We start from the raw sequence: 15457 nt of genomic DNA, 5'->3' as shown, positions 1-15457 counted from the left end.
GCAAAAGAATACCTTGCAATTTCATTTTTGAACTTTTTGTGTTTCAAAGTGAGACTATTCTTTTAAAACATTCAAAGCTATCTAGACAGAAGGACACCTGCAGTTTTCCTGATATACCACAATACGGTTGAAATTTTAATAAGTATGCTCTTATTTGTAGAACAACTAAAATGTTTCCGTAAGATTCTATCGATAGTTTTCTATGTGTGCTTATTTGGAAAGTGCAGTGACAAGATATAAAAATGGCTGCAGAGTTTGGACTTGTCTGATCGATAAAACCCAAGACTTGTAAAAAGCTATGTGTAAATCATGCATAAATAGAAGAAAGGCAATAATAAAATTATGAATGCAAGATTCATAAGTATGTACAAATTCTATTGGGAGTATGGCAAAAACAAAACTCAGTTGATGCTATTGGCTTAGCCAAATGAGAAAATCAGATATATATAAACCATGAGATGCACCGTAAAAAGAAAGAGAGGGCTCGTCAGGGAATTGAACCAGGGACCTGTTGCGCCCAAAACAAAAATCATAGAATCATCAAATAAGCATGTTTTATTTGATATCTTAACCAAATTTATGTGAAAATTATATTATTTTAAAGCAGTCACTAATTTGTACAAGGAGGAAATATTAGCATAAATAAAATATTTCCTAATAGTCAATAATTTTCTAAGTATACTTGCTTTAAAATTGCTGTGCAAAGTTTTATGATGCCCAGCAGAGTTTTTCTGATGGATAAAACCCAAGACATGTCACATGCTGTGTGCAGATAAGTACTTACAAATAATTTTAGCAGTTTGACAAAAAACAAAATTCAATTGTGCAAATTAGTAAATACAATCTATTTTGAGAGTTTTGAAAAAACAACATTCAGTTGAAATTCACTCAGGAAATTGACTACAATAAGATAATAGAACCATTTCAAAGAATCTGAAAATTTGGGCTCGTCCGGGATTTGAACCCAGGACCTCTCGCACCCTAAGCGAGAATCATACCCCTAGACCAACGAGCCACCTACCTGAATGTTTTTCTTTGGATTTTTCAATTGATTTTAAGAAAATAGCTTTTTGTTTTTAAAACACCATATACATTTATGTAAAAATTAATTTGTAGAATAAATAAAATATTTCCTTATGGTCCAGTAGATAGTTTTCTAAGGTATGCATATAGGAAAAGTGCAGGGACAAGATTTGTGAGTGCCTACAGAGTTTGGACTTCTCTCATGGACGAAGCTAAAGACTTGTCATATGCAATGTACAAATCATGCTTCCAGACACAGAAGAAAGGCAAAAGAATACCTTGCAATTTCATTTTTGAACTTTTTGTGTTTCAAAGTGAGACTATTCTTTTAAAACATTCAAAGCTATCTAGACAGAAGGGAACCTGCAGTTTTCCTGATATACCACAATACGGTTGAAATTTTAATAAGTATGCTCTTATTTGTAGAACAACTAAAATGTTTCCGTAAGATTCTATCGATAGTTTTCTATGTGTGCTTATTTGGAAAGTGCAGTGACAAGATATAAAAATGGCTGCAGAGTTTGGACTTGTCTGATCGATAAAACCCAAGACTTGTAAAAAGCTATGTGTAAATCATGCATAAAGAGAAGAAAGGCAATAATAAAATTATGAATGCAAGATTCATAAGTATGTACAAATTCTATTGGGAGTATGGCAAAAACAAAACTCAGTTGATGCTATTGACTTAGCCAATTGAGAAAATCAGATATATATATAAACCATGAGATGCACCGTAAAACGAAAGAGAGGGCTCGTCAGGGAATTGAACCAGGGACCTGTCGCGCCCAAAACGAAAATCATAGAATCATCATGTAAGCATGTTTTATTTGATATCTTAACCAATTTTATGTGAAAATTATATTATTTTAAAGCAGTCACTAATGTGTACAAGGAGGAAATATTAGCATAAATAAAATATTTCCTAATAGTCAATAATTTTCTAAGTATACTTGCTTGAAAATTGCTGTGCAAAGTTTTATGATGCCCAGCAGAGTTTTTCTGATGGACAAAACCCAAGACATGTCACATGCTGTGTGCAGATAAGTACTTACAAATAATTTTAGCAGTTTGACAAAAAACAAAATTCAATTGTGCAAATTAGTAAATACAATCTATTTTGAGAGTTTTGAAAAAACAACATTCAGTTGAAATTCACTCAGGAAATTGACTACAATAAGATAATGGAACCATTTCAAAGAATCTGAAAATTTGGGCTTGTCTGGGATTTGAACCCAGAACCTCTCGCACCCTAAGCGAGAATCATACCCCTTGACCAACGAGCCACCTACCTAAAGATTTTTCTTTCGATTTTTCCAATTGATTTTAATAAAATAGCTTTTTGTTTTTAAAACACCATATACATTTATGTAAAAATGAATTTGTAGAATAAATAAAATATTTCCTTATGGTCCAGTAGATAGTTTTCTAAGGTATGCATATAGGAAAAGTGCAGGGACAAGATTTGTGAGTGCCTACAGAGTTTGGACTTCTCTCATGGACGAAGCTAAAGACTTGTCATATGCAATGTACAAATCATGCTTCCAGACACAGAAGAAAGGCAAAAGAATACCTTGCAATTTCATTTTTGAACTTTTTGTGTTTCAAAGTGAGACTATTCTTTTAAAACATTCAAAGCTATCTAGACAGAAGGGCACCTGCAGTTTTCCTGATATACCACAATACGGTTGAAATTTTAATAAGTATGCTCTTATTTGTAGAACAACTAAAATGTTTCCGTAAGATTCTATTGATAGTTTTCTATGTGTGCTTATTTGGAAAGTGCAGTGACAAGATATAAAAATGGCTGCAGAGTTTGGACTTGTCTGATCGATAAAACCCAAGACTTGTAAAAAGCTATGTGTAAATCATGCATAAATAGAAGAAAGGCAATAATAAAATTATGAATGCAAGATTCATAAGTATGTACAAATTCTATTGGGAGTATGGCAAAAACAAAACTCAGTTGATGCTATTGGCTTAGCCAAATGAGAAAATCAGATATATATAAACCATGAGATGCACCGTAAAAAGAAAGAGAGGGCTCGTCAGGGAATTGAACCAGGGACCTGTTGCGCCCAAAACAAAAATCATAGAATCATCAAATAAGCATGTTTTATTTGATATCTTAACCAATTTTATGTGAAAATTATATTATTTTAAAGCAGTCACTAATTTGTACAAGGAGGAAATATTAGCATAAATAAAATATTTCCTAATAGTCAATAATTTTCTAAGTATACTTGCTTTAAAATTGCTGTGCAAAGTTTTATGATGCCCAGCAGAGTTTTTCTGATGGATAAAACCCAAGACATGTCACATGCTGTGTGCAGATAAGTACTTACAAATAATTTTAGCAGTTTGACAAAAAACAAAATTCAATTGTGCAAATTAGTAAATACAATCTATTTTGAGAGTTTTGAAAAAACAACATTCAGTTGAAATTCACTCAGGAAATTGACTACAATAAGATAATAGAACCATTTCAAAGAATTTGAAAATTTGGGCTCGTCCGGGATTTGAACCCAGGACCTCTCGCACCCTAAGCGAGAATCATACCCCTAGACCAACGAGCCACCTACCTGAATATTTTTCTTTGGATTTTTCAATTGATTTTAAGAAAATAGCTTTTTGTTTTTAAAACACCATATACATTTATGTAAAAATTAATTTGTAGAATAAATAAAATATTTCCTTATGGTCCAGTAGATAGTTTTCTAAGGTATGCATATAGGAAAAGTGCAGGGACAAGATTTGTGAGTGCCTACAGAGTTTGGACTTCTCTCATGGATGAAGGTAAAGACTTGTCATATGCAATGTACAAATCATGCTTCCAGACACAGAAGAAAGGCAAAAGAATACCTTGCAATTTCATTTTTGAACTTTTTGTGTTTCAAAGTGAGACTATTCTTTTAAAACATTCAAAGCTATCTAGACAGAAGGGAACCTGCAGTTTTCCTGATATACCACAATACGGTTGAAATTTTAATAAGTATGCTCTTATTTGTAGAACAACTAAAATGTTTCCGTAAGATTCTATCGATAGTTTTCTATGTGTGCTTATTTGGAATGTGCAGTGACAAGATATAAAAATGGCTGCAGAGTTTGGACTTGTCTGATCGATAAAACCCAAGACTTGTAAAAAGCTATGTGTAAATCATGCATAAAGAGAAGAAAGGCAATAATAAAATTATGAATGCAAGATTCATAAGTATGTACAAATTCTATTGGGAGTATGGCAAAAACAAAACTCAGTTGATGCTATTGACTTAGCCAATTGAGAAAATCAGATATATATAAACCATGAGATGCACCGTAAAAAGAAAGAGAGGGCTCGTCAGGGAATTGAACCAGGGACCTGTCGCGCCCAAAACGAAAGTCATAGAATCATCATGTAAGCATGTTTTATTTGATATCTTAACCAATTTTATGTGAAAATTATATTATTTTAAAGCAGTCACTAATGTGTACAAGGAGGAAATATTAGCATAAATAAAATATTTCCTAATAGTCAATAATTTTCTAAGTATACTTGCTTGAAAATTGCTGTGCAAAGTTTTATGATGCCCAGCAGAGTTTTTCTGATGGACAAAACCCAAGACTTGTCACATGCTGTGTGCAGATAAGTACTTACAAATAATTTTAGCAGTTTGACAAAAAACAAAATTCAATTGTGCAAATTAGTAAATACAATCTATTTTGAGAGTTTTGAAAAAACAACAAGATAATAGAACCATTTCAAAGAATCTGAAAATTTGGGCTCGTCCGGGATTTGAAGCCGGGACCTCTCGCACCCTAAGCGAGAATCATACTCCTAGACCAACAAGCCACCTACCTGAATATTTTTCTTTGGATTTTTCAATTGATTTTAAGAAAATAGCTTTTTGTTTTTAAAACACCATATACATTTATGTAAAAATTAATTTGTAGAATAAATAAAATATTTCCTTATGGTAACAATACACAAAATTCAATTGTGCAAATTAGTAAATACAATCTATTTTGAGAGTTTTGAAAAAACAACATTCAGTTGAAATTCACTCAGGAAATTGACTACAATAATATAATAGAACCATTTCAAAGAATCTGAAAATTTGGGCTCGTCTGGGATTTGAACCCAGGACCTCTCGCACCCTAAGCGAGAATCATACCCCTAGACCAACGAGCCACCTACCTGAATATTTTTCTTTGGATTTTTCAATTGATTTTAAGAAAATAGCTTTTTGTTTTTAAAACACCATATACATTTATGTAAAAATTAATTTGTAGAATAAATAAAATATTTCCTTATGGTCCAGTAGATAGTTTTCTAAGGTATGCATATAGGAAAAGTGCAGGGACAAGATTTGTGAGTGCCTACAGAGTTTGGACTTCTCTCATGGACGAAGGTAAAGACTTGTCATATGCAATGTACAAATCATGCTTCCAGACACAGAAGAAAGGCAAAAGAATACCTTGCAATTTCATTTTTGAACTTTTTGTGTTTCAAAGTGAGACTATTCTTTTAAAACATTCAAAGCTATCTAGACAGAAGGGAACCTGCAGTTTTCCTGATATACCACAATACGGTTGAAATTTTAATAAGTATGCTCTTATTTGTAGAACAACTAAAATGTTTCCGTAAGATTCTATCGATAGTTTTCTATGTGTGCTTATTTGGAATGTGCAGTGACAAGATATAAAAATGGCTGCAGAGTTTGGACTTGTCTGATCGATAAAACCCAAGACTTGTAAAAAGCTATGTGTAAATCATGCATAAAGAGAAGAAAGGCAATAATAAAATTATGAATGCAAGATTCATAAGTATGTACAAATTCTATTGGGAGTATGGCAAAAACAAAACTCAGTTGATGCTATTGACTTAGCCAATTGAGAAAATCAGATATATATAAACCATGAGATGCACCGTAAAAAGAAAGAGAGGGCTCGTCAGGGAATTGAACCAGGGACCTGTCGCGCCCAAAACGAAAGTCATAGAATCATCATGTAAGCATGTTTTATTTGATATCTTAACCAATTTTATGTGAAAATTATATTATTTTAAAGCAGTCACTAATGTGTACAAGGAGGAAATATTAGCATAAATAAAATATTTCCTAATAGTCAATAATTTTCTAAGTATACTTGCTTGAAAATTGCTGTGCAAAGTTTTATGATGCCCAGCAGAGTTTTTCTGATGGACAAAACCCAAGACTTGTCACATGCTGTGTGCAGATAAGTACTTACAAATAATTTTAGCAGTTTGACAAAAAACAAAATTCAATTGTGCAAATTAGTAAATACAATCTATTTTGAGAGTTTTGAAAAAACAACAAGATAATAGAACCATTTCAAAGAATCTGAAAATTTGGGCTCGTCCGGGATTTGAAGCCGGGACCTCTCGCACCCTAAGCGAGAATCATACTCCTAGACCAACAAGCCACCTACCTGAATATTTTTCTTTGGATTTTTCAATTGATTTTAAGAAAATAGCTTTTTGTTTTTAAAACACCATATACATTTATGTAAAAATTAATTTGTAGAATAAATAAAATATTTCCTTATGGTAACAATACACAAAATTCAATTGTGCAAATTAGTAAATACAATCTATTTTGAGAGTTTTGAAAAAACAACATTCAGTTGAAATTCACTCAGGAAATTGACTACAATAATATAATAGAACCATTTCAAAGAATCTGAAAATTTGGGCTCGTCCGGGATTTGAACCCAGGACCTCTCGCACCCTAAGCGAGAATCATACCCCTAGACCAACGAGCCACCTACCTGAATATTTTTCTTTGGATTTTTCAATTGATTTTAAGAAAATAGCTTTTTGTTTTTAAAACACCATATACATTTATGTAAAAATTAATTTGTAGAATAAATAAAATATTTCCTTATGGTAACAATACACAAAATTCAATTGTGCAAATTAGTAAATACAATCTATTTTGAGAGTTTTGAAAAAACAACATTCAGTTGAAATTCACTCAGGAAATTGACTACAATAAGATAATAGAACCATTTCAAAGAATCTGAAAATTTGGGCTCGTCTGGGATTTGAACCCAGGACCTCTCGCACCCTAAGCGAGAATCATACCCCTAGACCAACGAGCCACCTACCTGAATATTTTTCTTTGGATTTTTCAATTGATTTTAAGAAAATAGCTTTTTGTTTTTAAAACACCATATACATTTATGTAAAAATTAATTTGTAGAATAAATAAAATATTTCCTTATGGTCCAGTAGATAGTTTTCTAAGGTATGCATATAGGAAAAGTGCAGGGACAAGATTTGTGAGTGCCTACAGAGTTTGGACTTCTCTCATGGACGAAGCTAAAGACTTGTCATATGCAATGTACAAATCATGCTTCCAGACACAGAAGAAAGGCAAAAGAATACCTTGCAATTTCATTTTTGAACTTTTTGTGTTTCAAAGTGAGACTATTCTTTTAAAACATTCAAAGCTATCTAGACAGAAGGGAACCTGCAGTTTTCCTGATATACCACAATACGGTTGAAATTTTAATAAGTATGCTCTTATTTGTAGAACAACTAAAATGTTTCCGTAAGATTCTATCGATAGTTTTCTATGTGTGCTTATTTGGAAAGTGCAGTGACAAGATATAAAAATGGCTGCAGAGTTTGGACTTGTCTGATCGATAAAACCCAAGACTTGTAAAAAGCTATGTGTAAATCATGCATAAAGAGAAGAAAGGCAATAATAAAATTATGAATGCAAGATTCATAAGTATGTACAAATTCTATTGGGAGTATGGCAAAAACAAAACTCAGTTGATGCTATAGACTTAGCCAATTGAGAAAATCAGATATATATATAAACCATGAGATGCACCGTAAAACGAAAGAGAGGGCTCGTCAGGGAATTGAACCAGGGACCTGTCGCGCCCAAAACGAAAATCATAGAATCATCATGTAAGCATGTTTTATTTGATATCTTAACCAATTTTATGTGAAAATTATATTATTTTAAAGCAGTCACTAATGTGTACAAGGAGGAAATATTAGCATAAATAAAATATTTCCTAATAGTCAATAATTTTCTAAGTATACTTGCTTGAAAATTGCTGTGCAAAGTTTTATGATGCCCAGCAGAGTTTTTCTGATGGACAAAACCCAAGACATGTCACATGCTGTGTGCAGATAAGTACTTACAAATAATTTTAGCAGTTTGACAAAAAACAAAATTCAATTGTGCAAATTAGTAAATACAATCTATTTTGAGAGTTTTGAAAAAACAACATTCAGTTGAAATTCACTCAGGAAATTGACTACAATAAGATAATGGAACCATTTCAAAGAATCTGAAAATTTGGGCTTGTCTGGGATTTGAACCCAGAACCTCTCGCACCCTAAGCGAGAATCATACCCCTTGACCAACGAGCCACCTACCTAAAGATTTTTCTTTGGATTTTTCCAATTGATTTTAATAAAATAGCTTTTTGTTTTTAAAACACCATATACATTTATGTAAAAATGAATTTGTAGAATAAATAAAATATTTCCTTATGGTCCAGTAGATAGTTTTCTAAGGTATGCATATAGGAAAAGTGCAGGGACAAGATTTGTGAGTGCCTACAGAGTTTGGACTTCTCTCATGGACGAAGCTAAAGACTTGTCATATGCAATGTACAAATCATGCTTCCAGACACAGAAGAAAGGCAAAAGAATACCTTGCAATTTCATTTTTGAACTTTTTGTGTTTCAAAGTGAGACTATTCTTTTAAAACATTCAAAGCTATCTAGACAGAAGGGCACCTGCAGTTTTCCTGATATACCACAATACGGTTGAAATTTTAATAAGTATGCTCTTATTTGTAGAACAACTAAAATGTTTCCGTAAGATTCTATTGATAGTTTTCTATGTGTGCTTATTTGGAAAGTGCAGTGACAAGATATAAAAATGGCTGCAGAGTTTGGACTTGTCTGATCGATAAAACCCAAGACTTGTAAAAAGCTATGTGTAAATCATGCATAAATAGAAGAAAGGCAATAATAAAATTATGAATGCAAGATTCATAAGTATGTACAAATTCTATTGGGAGTATGGCAAAAACAAAACTCAGTTGATGCTATTGACTTAGCCAATTGAGAAAATCAGATATATATAAACCATGAGATGCACCGTAAAATGAAAGAGAGGGCTCGTCAGGGAATTGAACCAGGGACCTGTCGCGCCCAAAACGAAAATCATAGAATCATCATGTAAGCATGTTTTATTTGATATCTTAACCAATTTTATGTGAAAATTATATTATTTTAAAGCAGTCACTAATGTGTACAAGGAGGAAATATTAGCATAAATAAAATATTTCCTAATAGTCAATAATTTTCTAAGTATACTTGCTTGAAAATTGCTGTGCAAAGTTTTATGATGCCCAGCAGAGTTTTTCTGATGGACAAAACCCAAGACATGTCACATGCTGTGTGCAGATAAGTACTTACAAATAATTTTAGCAGTTTGACAAAAAACAAAATTCAATTGTGCAAATTAGTAAATACAATCTATTTTGAGAGTTTTGAAAAAACAACATTCAGTTGAAATTCACTCAGGAAATTGACTACAATAAGATAATGGAACCATTTCAAAGAATCTGAAAATTTGGGCTTGTCTGGGATTTGAACCCAGGACCTCTTGCATCCTAAGCGAGAATCATACCCCTTGACCAACGAGCCACCTACCTAAAGATTTTTCTTTGGATTTTTCCAATTGATTTTAAGAAAATAGCTTTCTGTTTTTAAAACACCATATACATTTATGTAAAATGAATTTGTAGAATAAATAAAATATTTCCTTATGGTCCAGTAGATAGTTTTCTAAGGTATGCATATAGGAAAAGTGCAGGGACAAGATTTGTGAGTGCCTACAGAGTTTGGACTTCTCTCATGGACGAAGCTAAAGACTTGTCATATGCAATGTACAAATCATGCTTCCAGACACAGAAGAAAGGCAAAAGAATACCTTGCAATTTCATTTTTGAACTTTTTGTGTTTCAAAGTGAGACTATTCTTTTAAAACATTCAAAGCTATCTAGACAGAAGGGAACCTGCAGTTTTCCTGATATACCACAATACGGTTGAAATTTTAATAAGTATGCTCTTATTTGTAGAACAACTAAAATGTTTCCGTAAGATTCTATCGATAGTTTTCTATGTGTGCTTATTTGGAATGTGCAGTGACAAGATATAAAAATGGCTGCAGAGTTTGGACTTGTCTGATCGATAAAACCCAAGACTTGTAAAAAGCTATGTGTAAATCATGCATAAAGAGAAGAAAGGCAATAATAAAATTATGAATGCAAGAATCATAAGTATGTACAAATTCTATTGGGAGTATGGCAAAAACAAAACTCAGTTGATGCTATTGACTTAGCCAATTGAGAAAATCAGATATATATAAACCATGAGATGCACCGTAAAAAGAAAGAGAGGGCTTGTCAGGGAATTGAACCAGGGACCTGTCGCGCCCAAAACGAAAATCATAGAATCATCATGTAAGCATGTTTTATTTGATATCTTAACCAATTTTATGTGAAAATTATATTATTTTAAAGCAGTCACTAATGTGTACAAGGAGGAAATATTAGCATAATTAAAATATTTCCTAATAGTCAATAATTTTCTAAGTATACTTGCTTGAAAATTGCTGTGCAAAGTTTTATGATGCCCAGCAGAGTTTTTCTGATGGACAAAACCCAAGACTTGTCACATGCTGTGTGCAGATAAGTACTTACAAATAATTTTAGCAGTTTGACAAAAAACAAAATTCAATTGTGCAAATTAGTAAATACAATCTATTTTGAGAGTTTTGAAAAAACAACATTCAGTTGAAATTCACTCAGGAAATTGACTACAATAAGATAATGGAACCATTTCAAAGAATCTGAAAATTTGGGCTTGTCTGGGATTTGAACCCAGGACCTCTCGCACCCTAAGCGAGAATCATACCCCTTGACCAACGAGCCACCTACCTGAAGATTTTTCTTTGGATTTTTCAATTGATTTTAAGAAAATAGCTTTTTGTTTTTAAAACACCATATACATTTATGTAAAAATTAATTTGTAGAATTAATAAAATATTTCCTTATGGTCCAGTAGATAGTTTTCTAAGGTATGCATATAGGAAAAGTGCAGGGACAAGATTTGTGAGTGCCTACAGAGTTTGGACTTCTCTCATGGACGAAGCTAAAGACTTGTCATATGCAATGTACAAATCATGCTTCCAGACACAGAAGAAAGGCAAAAGAATACCTTGCAATTTCATTTTTGAACTTTTTGTGTTTCAAAGTGAGACTATTCTTTTAAAACATTCAAAGCTATCTAGACAGAAGGGAACCTGCAGTTTTCCTGATATACCACAATACGGTTGAAATTTTAATAAGTATGCTCTTATTTGTAGAACAACTAAAATGTTTCCGTAAGATTCTATCGATAGTTTTCTATGTGTGCTTATTTGGAAAGTGCAGTGACAAGATATAAAAATGGCTGCAGAGTTTGGACTTGTCTGATCGATAAAACCCAAGACTTGTAAAAAGCTATGTGTAAATCATGCATAAAGAGAAGAAAGGCAATAATAAAATTATGAATGCAAGATTCATAAGTATGTACAAATTCTATTGGGAGTATGGCAAAAACAAAACTCAGTTGATGCTATTGACTTAGCCAATTGAGAAAATCAGATATATATAAACCATGAGATGCACCGTAAAACGAAAGAGAGGGCTCGTCAGGGAATTGAACCAGGGACCTGTCGCGCCCAAAACGAAAATCATAGAATCATCATGTAAGCATGTTTTATTTGATATCTTAACCAATTTTATGTGAAAATTATATTATTTTAAAGCAGTCACTAATGTGTACAAGGAGGAAATATTAGCATAAATAAAATATTTCCTAATAGTCAATAATTTTCTAAGTATACTTGCTTGAAAATTGCTGTGCAAAGTTTTATGATGCCCAACAGAGTTTTTCTGATGGACAAAACCCAAGACATGTCACATGCTGTGTGCAGATAAGTACTTACAAATAATTTTAGCAGTTTGACAAAAAACAAAATTCAATTGTGCAAATTAGTAAATACAATCTATTTTGAGAGTTTTGAAAAACAACATTCAGTTGAAATTCACTCAGGAAATTGACTACAATAAGATAATGGAACCATTTCAAAGAATCTGAAAATTTGGGCTTGTCTGGGATTTGAATCCAGGACCTCTCGCACCCTAAGCGAGAATCATACCCCTAGACCAACAAGCCACCTACCTGAATATTTTTCTTTGGATTTTTCAATTGATTTTAAGAAAATAGCTTTTTGTTTTTAAAACACCATATACATTTATGTAAAAATTAATTTGTAGAATAAATAAAATATTTCCTTATGGTAACAATACACAAAATTCAATTGTGCAAATTAGTAAATACAATCTATTTTGAGAGTTTTGAAAAAACAACATTCAGTTGAAATTCACTCAGGAAATTGACTACAATAAGATAATGGAACCATTTCAAAGAATCTGAAAATTTGGGCTTGTCTGGGATTTGAACCCAAGACCTCTCGCACCCTAAGCGAGAATCATACCCCTTGACCAACGAGCCACCTACCTATAGATTTTTCTTTGGATTTTTCCAATTGATTTTAAGAAAATAGCTTTTTGTTTTTAAAACACCATATACATTTATGTAAAAATGAATTTGTAGAATAAATAAAATATTTCCTTATGGTCCAGTAGATAGTTTTCTAAGGTATGCATATAGGAAAAGTGCAGGGACAAGATTTGTGAGTGCCTACAGAGTTTGGACTTCTCTCATGGACGAAGCTAAAGACTTGTCATATGCAATGTACAAATCATGCTTCCAGACACAGAAGAAAGGCAAAAGAATACCTTGCAATTTCATTTTTGAACTTTTTGTGTTTCAAAGTGAGACTATTCTTTTAAAACATTCAAAGCTATCTAGACAGAAGGGAACCTGCAGTTTTCCTGATATACCACAATACGGTTGAAATTTTAATAAGTATGCTCTTATTTGTAGAACAACTAAAATGTTTCCGTAAGATTCTATCGATAGTTTTCTATGTGTGCTTATTTGGAATGTGCAGTGACAAGATATAAAAATGGCTGCAGAGTTTGGACTTGTCTGATCGATAAAACCCAAGACTTGTAAAAAGCTATGTGTAAATCATGCATAAAGAGAAGAAAGGCAATAATAAAATTATGAATGCAAGATTCATAAGTATGTACAAATTCTATTGGGAGTATGGCAAAAACAAAACTCAGTTGATGCTATTGACTTAGCCAATTGAGAAAATCAGATATATATAAACCATGAGATGCACCGTAAAAAGAAAGAGAGGGCTTGTCAGGGAATTGAACCAGGGACCTGTCGCGCCCAAAACGAAAATCATAGAATCATCATGTAAGCATGTTTTATTTGATATCTTAACCAATTTTATGTGAAAATTATATTATTTTAAAGCAGTCACTAATGTGTACAAGGAGTAAATATTAGCATAATTAAAATATTTCCTAATAGTCAATAATTTTCTAAGTATACTTGCTTGAAAATTGCTGTGCAAAGTTTTATGATGCCCAGCAGAGTTTTTCTGATGGACAAAACCCAAGACTTGTCACATGCTGTGTGCAGATAAGTACTTACAAATAATTTTAGCAGTTTGACAAAAAACAAAATTCAATTGTGCAAATTAGTAAATACAATCTATTTTGAGAGTTTTGAAAAAACAACATTCAGTTGAAATTCACTCAGGAAATTGACTACAATAAGATAATGGAACCATTTCAAAGAATCTGAAAATTTGGGCTTGTCTGGGATTTGAACCCAGGACCTCTCGCACCCTAAGCGAGAATCATACCCCTTGACCAACGAGCCACCTACCTGAAGATTTTTCTTTGGATTTTTCAATTGATTTTAAGAAAATAGCTTTTTGTTTTTAAAACACCATATACATTTATGTAAAAATTAATTTGTAGAATTAATAAAATATTTCCTTATGGTCCAGTAGATAGTTTTCTAAGGTATGCATATAGGAAAAGTGCAGGGACAAGATTTGTGAGTGCCTACAGAGTTTGGACTTCTCTCATGGACGAAGCTAAAGACTTGTCATATGCAATGTACAAATCATGCTTCCAGACACAGAAGAAAGGCAAAAGAATACCTTGCAATTTCATTTTTGAACTTTTTGTGTTTCAAAGTGAGACTATTCTTTTAAAACATTCAAAGCTATCTAGACAGAAGGGAACCTGCAGTTTTCCTGATATACCACAATACGGTTGAAATTTTAATAAGTATGCTCTTATTTGTAGAACAACTAAAATGTTTCCGTAAGATTCTATCGATAGTTTTCTATGTGTGCTTATTTGGAAAGTGCAGTGACAAGATATAAAAATGGCTGCAGAGTTTGGACTTGTCTGATCGATAAAACCCAAGACTTGTAAAAAGCTATGTGTAAATCATGCATAAAGAGAAGAAAGGCAATAATAAAATTATGAATGCAAGATTCATAAGTATGTACAAATTCTATTGGGAGTATGGCAAAAACAAAACTCAGTTGATGCTATTGACTTAGCCAATTGAGAAAATCAGATATATATATAAACCATGAGATGCACCGTAAAAAGAAAGAGAGGGCTCGTCAGGGAATTGAACCAGGGACCTGTCACGCCCAAAACGAAAATCATAGAATCATCATGTAAGCATGTTTTATTTGATATCTTAACCAATTTTATGTGAAAATTATATTATTTTAAAGCAGTCCCTAATGTGTACAAGGAGGAAATATTAGCATAAATAAAATATTTCCTAATAGTCAATAATTTTCTAAGTATACTTGCTTGAAAATTGCTGTGCAAAGTTTTATGATGCCCAGCAGAGTTTTTCTGATGGACAAAACCCAAGACATGTCACATGCTGTGTGCAGATAAGTACTTACAAATAATTTTAGCAGTTTGACAAAAAACAAAATTCAATTGTGCAAATTAGTAAATACAATCTATTTTGAGAGTTTTGAAAAAACAACATTCAGTTGAAATTCACTCAGGAAATTGACTACAATAAGATAATGGAACCATTTCAAAGAATCTGAAAATTTGGGCTTGTCTGGGATTTGAACCCAGGACCTCTCGCACCCTAAGCGAGAATCATACCCCTTGACCAACGAGCCACCTACCTGAAGATTTTTCTTTGGATTTTTCAATTGATTTTAAGAAAATAGCTTTTTGTTTTTAAAACACCATATACATTTATGTAAAAATTAATTTGTAGAATTAATAAAATATTTCCTTATGGTCCAGTAGATAGTTTTCTAAGGTATGCATATAGGAAAAGTGCAGGGACAAGATTTGTGAGTGCCTACAGAGTTTGGACTTCTCTCATGGACGAAGCTAAAGACTTGTCATATGCAATGTACAAATCATGCTTCCA

General features: G+C 32.4%; 6 non-coding genes across 6 annotated transcripts; all 6 read right to left on the bottom strand.

Moving 5' to 3' along the window:
• Positions 1-943: 943 nt before the first annotated feature.
• On the bottom strand, positions 944-1015 carry TRNAP-AGG (transfer RNA proline (anticodon AGG)). The gene has a single exon. It is a non-coding gene; the product is annotated as a tRNA-Pro (tRNA).
• Positions 1016-3524: 2509 nt separating this feature from the next.
• On the bottom strand, positions 3525-3596 carry TRNAP-AGG (transfer RNA proline (anticodon AGG)). The gene has a single exon. It is a non-coding gene; the product is annotated as a tRNA-Pro (tRNA).
• A 1520-nt stretch (positions 3597-5116) lies between these two features.
• Positions 5117-5188, bottom strand: TRNAP-AGG (transfer RNA proline (anticodon AGG)). The gene has a single exon. It is a non-coding gene; the product is annotated as a tRNA-Pro (tRNA).
• A 1520-nt stretch (positions 5189-6708) lies between these two features.
• TRNAP-AGG (transfer RNA proline (anticodon AGG)) lies at positions 6709-6780 on the bottom strand. Its single transcript has one exon. It is a non-coding gene; the product is annotated as a tRNA-Pro (tRNA).
• Positions 6781-7047: 267 nt separating this feature from the next.
• On the bottom strand, positions 7048-7119 carry TRNAP-AGG (transfer RNA proline (anticodon AGG)). The gene has a single exon. It is a non-coding gene; the product is annotated as a tRNA-Pro (tRNA).
• Positions 7120-12205: 5086 nt separating this feature from the next.
• Positions 12206-12277, bottom strand: TRNAP-AGG (transfer RNA proline (anticodon AGG)). Its single transcript has one exon. It is a non-coding gene; the product is annotated as a tRNA-Pro (tRNA).
• Positions 12278-15457: the final 3180 nt, after the last annotated feature.

This window comes from Taudactylus pleione, unplaced genomic scaffold (assembly GCF_031769625.1).
Source record: "Taudactylus pleione unplaced genomic scaffold, aTauple2 ptg000317l, whole genome shotgun sequence".
In the NCBI taxonomy this organism is placed as follows: Eukaryota; Metazoa; Chordata; class Amphibia; order Anura; family Myobatrachidae; genus Taudactylus; species Taudactylus pleione.
This window is presented reverse-complemented; position numbering and strand designations above follow the sequence as displayed.